The sequence below is a fragment of the Thunnus maccoyii genome, chromosome 5, assembly GCF_910596095.1.
Source record: "Thunnus maccoyii chromosome 5, fThuMac1.1, whole genome shotgun sequence".
In the NCBI taxonomy this organism is placed as follows: domain Eukaryota; kingdom Metazoa; phylum Chordata; class Actinopteri; order Scombriformes; family Scombridae; genus Thunnus; species Thunnus maccoyii.
In genome coordinates this window covers 7,902,571-7,914,204 of record NC_056537.1, presented here as the reverse complement: position 1 = coordinate 7,914,204, position 11,634 = coordinate 7,902,571, and the positions used below count along the sequence as shown (strand labels likewise).

At 40.6% G+C, this 11,634-nt stretch overlaps 1 protein-coding gene across 2 annotated transcripts in view; it reads left to right on the top strand.

The window, feature by feature from the left end:
- The first annotated feature begins 1,212 nt into the window (after window positions 1–1,212).
- LOC121897969 (transcription factor SOX-6-like) overlaps window positions 1,213–11,634 on the top strand; it is a 115,127-nt gene continuing 104,705 nt past the window's right edge. Inside the window, exon 1 of one of the 2 annotated variants that reach the window (XM_042412802.1) lies at window positions 1,213–1,516. The gene's annotated coding sequence lies outside the window, so the exon portion shown is untranslated. Of the gene's footprint in view, window positions 1,517–2,880; window positions 3,061–11,634 lie in introns of those variants that run through there. The other variant, XM_042412801.1, reaches the window with a different exon arrangement.

Below are 11,634 nucleotides of genomic sequence, written 5' to 3'. Positions count from 1 at the left end.
GATAATATGCCTAATTAATTCCCTCGTCATTTTGTAATTGTGATAATGACCAGGCGCCATAATTATTTTCCATAATGCCATCAAATTAGATTTGCATATTTAGAAAGGCTATGGATTTCCACAGGCCGTCACTTTTTGGGTTGATAGACATCTAGCCTACAACAGTAAACCCTAGAATGGATGACCTGCATTAAAAACGCCAAAAGGTGGCGTAAGAGTCAGTGTAATAAGGAAAGAGCCCAGAGGCGCTCACACCTCTTGACAGGACGTTAAAACTTCATTTCACACAATCATCGAGATATTAAACGACATGTGTTTGCTTTTGGGCTTGTATTATCTTTAATGAGATTAACACGGTTTATATAATTATCCAAGCAGAGGCCTGACACTTTCTTATTATGTTTTCTCAATAAAATACTTTTTTTTCCTTTAGAAAAATGAAGAACAAAACAACTTTACAACATCTGCTTTAAACAAAACAGAAGAAGAACCTTCTGAAAGAGAAAGAGATTTATTTTAATCACAAACTTCATCTAAAATTTTAGACTGTAAAAATGTGTTTTTATTGATTAACGAGCGCTGGTGAGATATTTACATTTCTAATTCCTACAGGCTAAATATTAACACGGAGAAAACATTTGCTTTTCTTTAATTTGCATAAACAACACACTATTTTTTTTTATCGATAGAAAAAATCATCTGTCTATTTCTGACACACACACACACACACACACACACACACACACACACACACACACACACGCAATAGTGTAAGACAAATTTAGCCACAGTTAAATAAAAAAAAAAAAATTATTAGCTTACATTTGCATCCGAACTGGTCACCAGGAGCAGGTGACCAGTACAGGCTTCACACACACGGGCGCTTACACACACACACACACACGCACACACACACACTCACACACACACACACACACACACACACACAAAGCGAAAAAGGTGTGACAGCGATGAGAGGAAAAGTTGAACTGTGTTATATTTTAATGAACAATACACACAAAGAAAGTGACACAGACGCACGGAGACAGATGACTGAGAGAGAGAGAGAGAGAGAGAGAGAGAGAGAGAGAGAGAGAGAGAGAGAGAGAGAGAGAGAGAGAGAGAGAGAGAGGAGGGGTTAGGCTGCCTCTGCCTCTTTACCCGACACTGCCCAGCACTCTCACTTAACCTCCACATAGTGCCAGACGGGAAATAACTTAAAATAGTTTTTGAAAAATCCTCCGAATGACAGCTGCTTGAGCGCAGCGTCACTTCTGACTACGACGTCGAAGTGTTTTATTTGTCTGATCTGATCCTCGGCAGAGCGCAAACAGAGGAGTTACTAAAGTCCCCGACATGCCTGAGCGATGGTGACTTTACGCACGGGATTTGAAGGCTGTTTGAACTGACTCCTCTTGTTTGGTCTCAGCGCTGAAACTCTTTATCATCGCCCTGAACTATCTGCAAGTTTGAAAGAAGCTCGCAGCGAAGCGAAGTGCCTGATAAGTGACTACAGGTAAGAAAAGTCCTGTTACACCAGTGTGGACAGCACCGGGATCTGCGCGTCCTAATCTGGGCTGCTTGTTTTGAAAGTCGGTGCGCACCGTTTATCTCTTCTCCATAACAAACAGCGATGACAGCAGCAGATTCAGGCTGCATCAGTGTCTTTAATCCTGCAGTTGGGCCGTGATTAGACTCGGTCGACAAACATGACCTGCGCCAAATAACTACTGATCACAGAATTATTTTTAGAAGAGTTGTGTGTTAAGGTGTCAGAAAACTAGACTGAAATAATCTGTAGAGTCATTTATGAATGGTTTAAAATGGGGCTATGTCACAAAAAGTCATCACAGACAGTTTAAAATAAACCATAACCATTTATAATAACCACTGCAATGAGTTTATTATCAGTTGTTGTTATTTAATAGTTGTGCTCAGACACCATGACACACAAATGATCACAAATACTGTTATTTCCCTTTATAATAACCAATACTAAACTTATAAAAAGCAGACTAAAACTGTATGGTTGTGAGATGAACTTGTAGCTTAACGATATATTTATGAAAACTTTGCAAAAAGTTGTGGTGTTGCAACACTTTCATTCACAGGCGCACCTTAGAGACGGTGATGGGGTGCTGAAAAAATAAAATTATGACCTTAAATCTGTCATCATACATAGATAAAACACACTAATATTACAGAAATCTTGACTTTCAAGTAACTTATGCGTTTGTATCTCCTTTTGCCAGTTTTATACAACTTAGGTTATAAATTTAAAGTCTTCGAGGTAACTTTTATCCAAAAAAATATTTTGCAAGAAAAGCAGAGCATAAACTTCAGTTTACTAACTATGTTCGTCCTCCTCTTCATCACTGTCACGCAGTATTAACAGAAATGGCTCAGCGGTTCTGGAGCACCAGAACATTGTTCTATAGGCTCAAACTCACAGAGACATGAAAGAGTTACTTAAGCACCACAACGAGTTTACATGAAATGCTGCAAGTGTGCAGGAATCAATTAAAGAGATTTGTAAAGCCACCAAACATCTTTATTAAAGCTCATTTTAAAATTTGAGTTGCAGGAAATTAGAGGGGTTTTAAATTCATCCCATTCAGACCCATTGGAAACTGTGGGATGGGATTTTTGGTAGTTTCTTTTTCGGCCACACAGCGGTAGCCTTCTGTCCAATATCGTGAACGCCTCGCGCTCTGCCAGACAGGCTGTGGTCCTCGTGCGCGTCCCCGGCTTCGCTGGACCTCCAGAGACGCACCTTTCTGCCTGCAGCCAATCTGTCGTGCCTTGCGTCCCCCCCCCCCCCCTAACATGTACTGGGATACAATAGAGAGAAATAGACAGTACAGGGGGGCGAAAGAGGGGCGTCTTTAGACCCAAGTTAACTTTCCCCCCCGGAGGTCACGGCGACTGACCCTAGAAGAATGCATGAGTCATAAATTAAAATAGATCCGGAGCCCTAACACGGATCCATTGGGAGACAATACCGGGGGGAACAGGACAGTGAAGTGTCCCAGCACGGCGAGAGAGTTGAGAAATTAGTCTGTAAGTTTCTTTTTTTCCCCTCCTTTGTGATTTTAAAGTGCGATCATTGCTTTTTCTTTATGTTGTGATCCACAGCGTTTAAAGCTTGGATCATACGTCTTTGCTTTGTGGGTGATAAAAACATCCACTTGTCAGTTATGAAGCCTGATAGAGTGGCAGCGCTGGTTTAGCTACTGTGTGAACTTAATTGCGGGCATGTGAAGTCGAGTCATGGGCAGGGACGAGTTTCTTATCCGGAGTGAAGAGCTTGCAGCTCGGACAGTCAGTCACGCACATGAGCGATGTCAATCTCCTGTGTGAAAGTTTGCCCCGGGTTCACGGTGAGGATGTGACAGAGGGTATAAGAGGACAAGACGCGCGACGACGGCCTGGAAAAGCCTGATAGAGTCACTTCGGGGTGTTCCCCATATTTAGAGCCACTCTACACCTCCAAGATAAGCCGCTGCTCGTCTGCAGATAAGGAGCCTTTGGAGGAACAGAGAGAGAGAGAGAGAGAGAGAGAGAGAGAGAGAGAGAGAGAGAGAGAGAGAGAGAGATATCACACATGCATGACAAAAATGAATTCGAAAACCGCTAAAGAGGAAACGCAGAGTCCGGATAATTATTTAACTGATTTCTGAAGCTATTTAAACAACTTGAAGCCATTGTATATTAATTACTTGTCATTTGTGCAGCTTAGGGAGAATGTTAAATTCACAGCATCAACTTTACGCGTACACATGTTTATTTGCACACCAAATCACTTCTTTATTCCGGTTTAGCCTATAACTGCTCGGCTTGACAGATCCTCCAGTTGCCAGTTTGGACATGCCCACACCCGCCTGCGCAGTAAATCACAATTTCCAACAAGTTGTTTAATTGTTTGGACTGTGGCAGAACAATTTATAGACCACCAACCCCCCCTCCTCTCTCTTGTAAGTGAGAGTGTCTGTCTGAAAAACAATCCGAGCAGGGGGGGTCGCAGAAGTTGATCTCCTATGGCATTTTGTTTTGAGCAGGTGCTGCGGGTTGAAGTTCCCTCATAAGGTAAAGTGGCATTAGAGTGTCCAAATGGCAGACTTATATATAGGCTGCCAATTCAGCACATTGTCCCGTGCTGCATGGCTGCGCTCTCTCCGCTGTCTGAGGGAGACCTGCAAGCTTTTTTCTTTTTTCATTTCTTCTTCTTCTTGTGTGGGGGGACCTGCGCTGACAACAGGCGCACAAGCCTTAATACAGCGGCCGGTCACTGTGCGCTCTAGTCTTGTCTGAAACATGAAATGAATTGTGCATAAAATGCTCCTCTTATCTGGAGGAGAAGTGTACTTATCGTCACCTATAATATCTGATAAATTAGAACAATTTGCAAGATGAAAATTAATTCTATCATTTTTTAAGAGCTTAAGCTACATTTTCTGTATTTAAAAAAAAAAAATCTTACCGACTATTTTCTTCAGTCAAAAATAAAATGTAGGTTAATATTTTTGGGCCTGTGGACTCACAGATAATGATTTTATTTCATTTTCTGATTTTCTGATTTGATATAAGCAATAAGATTTTCTGACTACATCACTGACACACACACACACACACACACTCTCTCTCTCTGTCTCTCTTAGGTCTTCAAGCCCTTTTCCAGCATCAACTCAAGTTTAATTCTTGTCAGAAATCACAACAACAACAACATAAAAAAGTACCTATTTTTAAACTAAATTCCACTCTGTAAATCAAATCATATTTCTTTCCCTTTGCCCCTAATGTTATGCCCTGAAAATGTGCATGCATGTGTTAATCTAATGCAAGGGCCAACCTCAGAATCTAATTCTCATACTTAGAGAACTGGCCGTCGCTCACACGTTATTCCAATATACCACATAGGCTATTTATTGGACTCTTGAGTGGCCCTTTCCTCTGGTTTGGTAAAGAGGGATTCTTTAGTGGCAGAAAAGGGGTTCAAGCAGTTGGAAAGACTAAAGATTAAGGGACATGACAGCTGAGAGAAAGTAAGTTAGAATGAGAGAGAGAGACTGAGGAGGGAAGGGAATGATCTGAATTTTGTGATAATGACCGTGAGTTTGCATTTATCAGACACCCGCAACACTGTGATATGTGAAAGAAACTGTATATAATTGCATTTATAGGATGCATCATGATGTTTCACCCCCTTTTTAGCAATACTGTTATGTTATTCACCCTGTCTATTGAGCTGAATGCCTGTCTTCCATCTGACCGTGGTGTTGCAGATTTAAGTGTTTCCACATGTTGTTTTTTGGAAGATGTCATTCACCTTCATCGGAAAACCATCACTCCACCATTTTAAGCCTGTGGCCGATCTGGAGAGTCCTAATTATTTGTTGTCGGGCTCTTTGAAAAAGACACCAGCCCCCAAATTGGACATGTGTTGTACAAACACAAATTAAACATTTAGGCCTAAGTATTTCTCCCTGGGTCCTAAGTGCATATTAGTCAGCCTATACTTATCTCTGGCCCAACGGCACACCCAAATTGCAGTGTTACTGCTGAAAAAGAAAGGTTGAAGCCCCAGAGAATGAGCACTTGAAGCACGCTGGCAGATGCCCATAAGTTTCTCAACCGCATTGCGAGATTAGGTGTGTGTGCTTATATTTATGGACTTTTGTATCTGCCATGTTTTTGTGATGATTATTGTCATAAACAAAGCTGTCAAATGTTCCTCTATGTCTTACTAAGTGTGCTCATGTGCATTTTGACTCAAAATACTCAGGGTGCTTTTGTATATGTAAATGTGTTTATAGGTGTGTGTGTGTGTGTGTGTGTGTGTGTGTGTGTGTGTGTGTGTGTGTGTGTGTGCATGGGTCTATCTGCTCTCTTTGTATGCATACATGTCCTTGTGCACAGTTTTGTGTGTGTATAATGTAAAAACATGTCTCTGTGTGTCTGGTGTGTCCTTGTCATGTGTTTACTGGCTGGCCCTTCTGCATGCATGTATGTATGTTCTTGACTCTTAGTGTGTGTGTGTGTGTGTGTGTGTGTGTGTGTATGTATCGCTGGGTGGGCGTACTGCTGTGTAGATCCCTCCTCTGTTCTCCACACCACCACATAACCTTGGAAACAGCTTCCTCATTTTTCCTCAGAGTGGAGAATAACGAGCCACAGCGTTCATTCTCCTCTCTCCTCTCTTTCAATGGTCGGGGTAACCTTTTCTTTTTGCCGCTGTTTCTCCAACACCTGCTCCCCACCATCCAATTACAAAGCTCTGAATGAGAGCTTACCTGACACACCAGCCCCTAATGACAACAGTATCCTTTCCCCACACACACACACACACACACACACTCCCTCGTCCTCTTCATTTCACATCTTTACATACAGTATTTAGCCAGCGTCTTCACGGTGTGTCCTCGTCATGTTCTCAGCAGCAGCTCATATTGTTTGGCGTCCTGATGCACAGCTCAGCTCAAGTTCACGAAGTTCATCCTCCTCCTCGACTGGTTTCTGTCTCACTGACTGTCGTTTCTTTGTGCATCAGGGTGTGTGTCACTGTCTCCTAATGACTAACATTAAAAATACCTTTTGTGTACCTGCGAAGCGTTGAGTAAGATTTATAAATGTATGGTTTACACAAGAGCCTTTGACAAATGACTGTTGCAGTGGTAACACAGTCACAAATCTTGCATCCTGCCTAGAGAGAGAAAAATAAGAAGGGGGTGTTTAAATCCACTCTAAACTTAACCCTTGCTTTAATTTCTTTTTTTTTTTTGTGCTGCGTTTATCGGTAATGAATGTTGTCTACGGTGTTGCTTTTTCTCTGGTTTCCTGTTCGTTTGTTTAGTGATTTGTGGACATCTTGCCTTGGAAAATTGCAGCATCGTTCTTGCTGCACTCTCACTTTTTCTCAAGTGGAAAAACTCTCCGCTGACATATCAGAGAGAAATGCTGTTTCTGGGGCTTGTTTAGAATAGTTCTAGGAAATGTAGAAACTCAGTAATTGAAGTAACATAAAATAATTCCTGGAATGCACTGAACAAATTCAACTTCTGATATACCGTACATACCCTGTACTGCAGGGTGGAATTTTCCTTTTGTGCTGAAGTACTTTTTTGGAGGCCAGGTCAAAGTTCATTCATGCATACAAAAATGAGGAGAAGTCAATTTGGATAATTTGTAAAGAAAAACCAAAAGATCAGCAGCGAAATGACTTTATTTTCTATGTAGCTGCTTCTTAAACACTTCCAGCATTTGAAGCAGTCAGCAAACATTTTCTCATCAGTCTGATTTTGCCGAGAGGAACTGCACTAAACTGACCCAAAAAGCATCCTGATGCTGTTATGTTGTCAGTGTAAGGAACACAGAGGGTGGGGTGCCCAAATGGATTGAAGAATTTGAATTCCAAAGTGTTGTCCTATGCATGGTGACCTGAAATGATGGTCTGATTAAGGGAAAAAAGGGGGAAAAAAGTTACGATGCGTTGTGAAACTGAACCCAGTTAGGTTACGGATAAGTCAGTGCAAAGACCAAAGTGGAGAAAAGGTCAAACAAAGACCCGTTTATGAAATCTTCCAAAGACTTACAAAGTGAAACATCCACTACTTGACCAGTATAGTTAAACTGAACTAAATACACAATTAAACAAATTAATTTACTGTCTTTAAAAACAAAATTAAGCTGGAGAGAATTTTAACACTCTTACAAGCTGGATTCTCTTAGTCTAAATACTGAGTGTTGACTCTTGACTAATGATTTTTTCTCCCCTTAAGGGATATACAGCATAAAAAAATCCTCTTCTCTGATGTTGCATGCAAAATAGATTATCCTCACAAGTTATTATTCATTGCTGTTTGGTCATGGAAATCCCATCATTGTAACTTTATTGTTTCACTTTAAGGAGGCAGAATCATTGTAAAAAGATTTAACTCAGCCTGTTTTTTCTCTGTTGCTCTTGATGGACATCTAAGATTTGCCAGACTCAGTCGCCAAAAGTAAATATTAAAAACAAGAAGTCCTGGAAAAATGTTCCCCCAGAATTGAATATCTGATAATTCCTCGACATAACTTACTGGGTTGAAGTGCTGTGGTCAGTTTCTTTGGTTCAGCCAATCAGATTGTTGGGTTCTGGTATTTCTAACAAGACTACAGGGTGACCAGGTGACTGACACTTGTGCTCTGGTGGCTCTTTATCTGTCAGTCAGTATGGCCTTGAGTTTGCAGCAGCAGCAGATGCTTTGGAAATTACACTGCTCTTGTTGATTTTATGGGAGAAGGAAATCACATGTGAGCATGTCTGCATGTCCAGGAGCTTTTACAGTATAGTTCTCCTCCCATTCTGCTTATATCTCTTACACTTTTTCTTGCTGTCTGCTCCTGCTTCCCCCTTTTGTGTTTCATTAAATACAACCAAGACTGAAGGTATAAGTACTATAAAAGAGAGCTGTCAGTACCAGACAGCTGTTATCTGAGATGGATGAACTCACATCTTCATCTTTGTGTCAAATACAGACAACCCCCCCCCCCCCCCCCCCCCCCCCCCCCCCACCCATACACATACTTTATTTTCCTCTTTTTATTATGATATGGGACTCATATGACAAAAGGCAGGATGATATTGTTGTTAGCATGTGAAACACTGTCTCTGCTGAAGTGTCAGTGTTTTTCAAGGGTGGTAAAGTGCAACATGATCTTTGTCTCGAAGCTGTATGCAGGGAAGTTATATGGTCTGGGAGCTGTTTATGAAGGACAAGTGTTGTTCATAATCATCACTCTTCAGAGCTGCCTTGATTCACAAAGATGTATGTTTTTTTTTTCAAAGCATTGTTTTTTTTTTATAGAGCTTTATTCTCATTGAGTATGTCTCCTGAACATTGCTGCAATGTGTGTTAGAACTAATAGTGTGTAATTCAGCAGTGCTTCTGTGATTATTCTCTGTATGAGGTTTTTTTGGTTTGGGATTAAAAACAGTTTTCCTAGTAGATGAGTTCATCAGGAAATATTTGAGACATTTAATGAGACTCTCCTCAAAAATATTATAAGTAAATGCCCTAAGATGATTCCTAACTTCAATAAGTCAATGCAGGGAGTCAATATTGGAAAGTGAGTGTCATTAGCAAACACTCCTGGTTTGTTTAATGCTGGTTAAGAACCAGATGGATGGGCTTTGATATATATATAAGACAATACAAATACCTGGGAGTTTTGACAATCGAATAGAAGTGTTTGAAGATACATTTACTCATCTTTTGTGTGATTGACAGCCGACTTGACACTCTTTGAAATGCCTTAACACACAAACCCCACCCCTGTGGCACTCCCTGCAGTTTAAAACAAACACAAAGAATTATTTGCTCTACTTTTTGATGAAAGTTTACTGTTGATGTTGCACCGAAAACTCTTAGTTGCTACGCTTGTGAATTTGTTCACAGTTTCTTGCTTTATGTGCTGTCGACAAAGATAAGTAAAACAAGTTGTTCCTCGAGCCATTGTAGCAGGCACACTGCAGGTTTCTTTATGGACTCCCTCTGTAAGTGAGCCTGATCAAGAATAGAGAAGAAAAAAGAAAGTGCTGAAATGTTTGTGGCAAAGAAAAGGCCTCCTGTGCTGTTCCAGTGAGCCTCTCTGGGACCGATTTGAGGGAGCTGCTGAAAGTGGGGAACACTGCTCAGACTGTCAAATCAGTACCGCTCGCCACTGTGCATGCGTGCTTTGGCTTGGATAGCAAGCACACACAAGCAGACTGCACACATAGACTGAGGTACACATTTCAAAACACATACAGTGATAAAACATACTGAGTGTGCAATCACACCTAACTTTCTTTGGTCCAGACCACAAAATGGGAGTTTACTCTTCTATTTTAACTCCTTTAATTTTACATTGTTCAGCCATAAACAGCCTGAGCCTTGATAAGTGGTCATTGTGCAAATACAGTTAGATAGAAACTGAAAGTAGTAGGAAGCCCTGGATGGCAAAAGGAGGGTATGTAACAATATAATAAAATTGCCTGCTGAAGGATTGAATTTAATTTGGTAAGAATGCTACCAAAATGGAACAAAAAGTACTATTTCAAGGCAATTAAGGTATTTAAATTTGCATTTTCATTGTGCTAAGGATGAATTAAAAAACCAAAGGTAAAAATTGAAGAGCAAAAGGCTGAGATATTCTGAGTTTGTCTCTACTGTGGGTCAAACTCCAAAAATACTAGAACCTACAATTCCCGAAATGCAACTCTTCCTTAGACCCTGCATGCTTGTTAAACTCCCACATCTTTCAGACTCCTTTGTTATTTTCTCAGACCTCCTCCTCCTCACCATGACCAAAAAAATAATCTTGGTATATAGAATCAGTGGAGAGTCATTTTAAAAGTCAATCTATGTTTAAATTGCTTTTATTATTGCATTTTAATAAGCACAAATAAGGTTACAGATATGAATTAGGTGCCTTCTTGAAGAACGTTTTTCATTTGTTCAACTAATTTATATTGTACCTCATAAATTCCTACTAGGTGTCATTGTCTTGCCAAGTTAACATGGCCAGTTATCAAAGCTGAAATCTGAAGATATTTTTGGTGACTCCCATAATCTCCAAGCATGATAGCTTGAACCCATTGGGAGGGGGGCCTTAAAGAGTACTTAAAGAGCTATAACGGCCTGTTACAGACAGAGGCTGAACTGAGGGGCTGCATAAAAGCACCAGCATAAAATAAATAAGGGCTTTTTTTAAACTGTAAATCATGCAAAGATATTCCAGTAGAGCCACAGAATATAAATATAGACCTGGAAATGTGCATGATATGTCCCCTTTAAAAAACAGAGCTCATTATTGAAAATTTGTAACAGTTAAGTTCTCACCCTTAAAAAAAAAAAAGGCTGTAATGTTCTTGGAATACAACCAAGACTTTTCAGGAATCTGTGGTTATATGTTACAGAATATGATGTTTTCATCTGGATAAACAAAGTGAGAGTTACAAAAAAAAAAAATCCAAAACAACTTCATACAATCCTGGTTTGATTGTACTCTAAGTTTATGTTTATTGCTTTTATAGTTTGATTCTTTCCTGTACTTCCCTTCACAGAAGTGTCACTCTCCTCCAGAGCAGGCCGGCTAACCTTCATTTTACCACTTGTAGTGGTTTGGAGTAATGGGGCGTGGCAGCAGGGCTCGGGGTGCGAGGCCTCCGAAATGACCCTGCGGTGAAGTAGTGAGGGCCAGGATAACGTGGTCCCACCCACCGCTCCAAAGCCCAAATCCAATTGGTCGTCAGCCAGCTTGTCTACGCAGGGCGTTGCCATGGTTTCTAGGCTGTAAAGAAGTCTTTAATTGAGCTGTTGTCATCATGAGATGGTGGTGAGTGTTTTGGCTCAGAGTGGAGAGAAGCAACAGTAAAAAAAAAAAAAAAAAAAAAAGAGAGAGAGAGAAAGAGAGAGAATGAGGGAGGCTGTGTATGGTATGTGTGGCTCAGAATAGAAATGTACCGCTTGTCGGACAGCTTTGAAAGCAGCATGTCTTCGTGAGATACACACATCAGGTTCATTCCTTGTGTCATGAAGTTCCCAGGGCTATATAGCGCCTGGGAACGTATTCATAAATGACATACTCCTGACACGCTCCTGGCTCATGTCTATT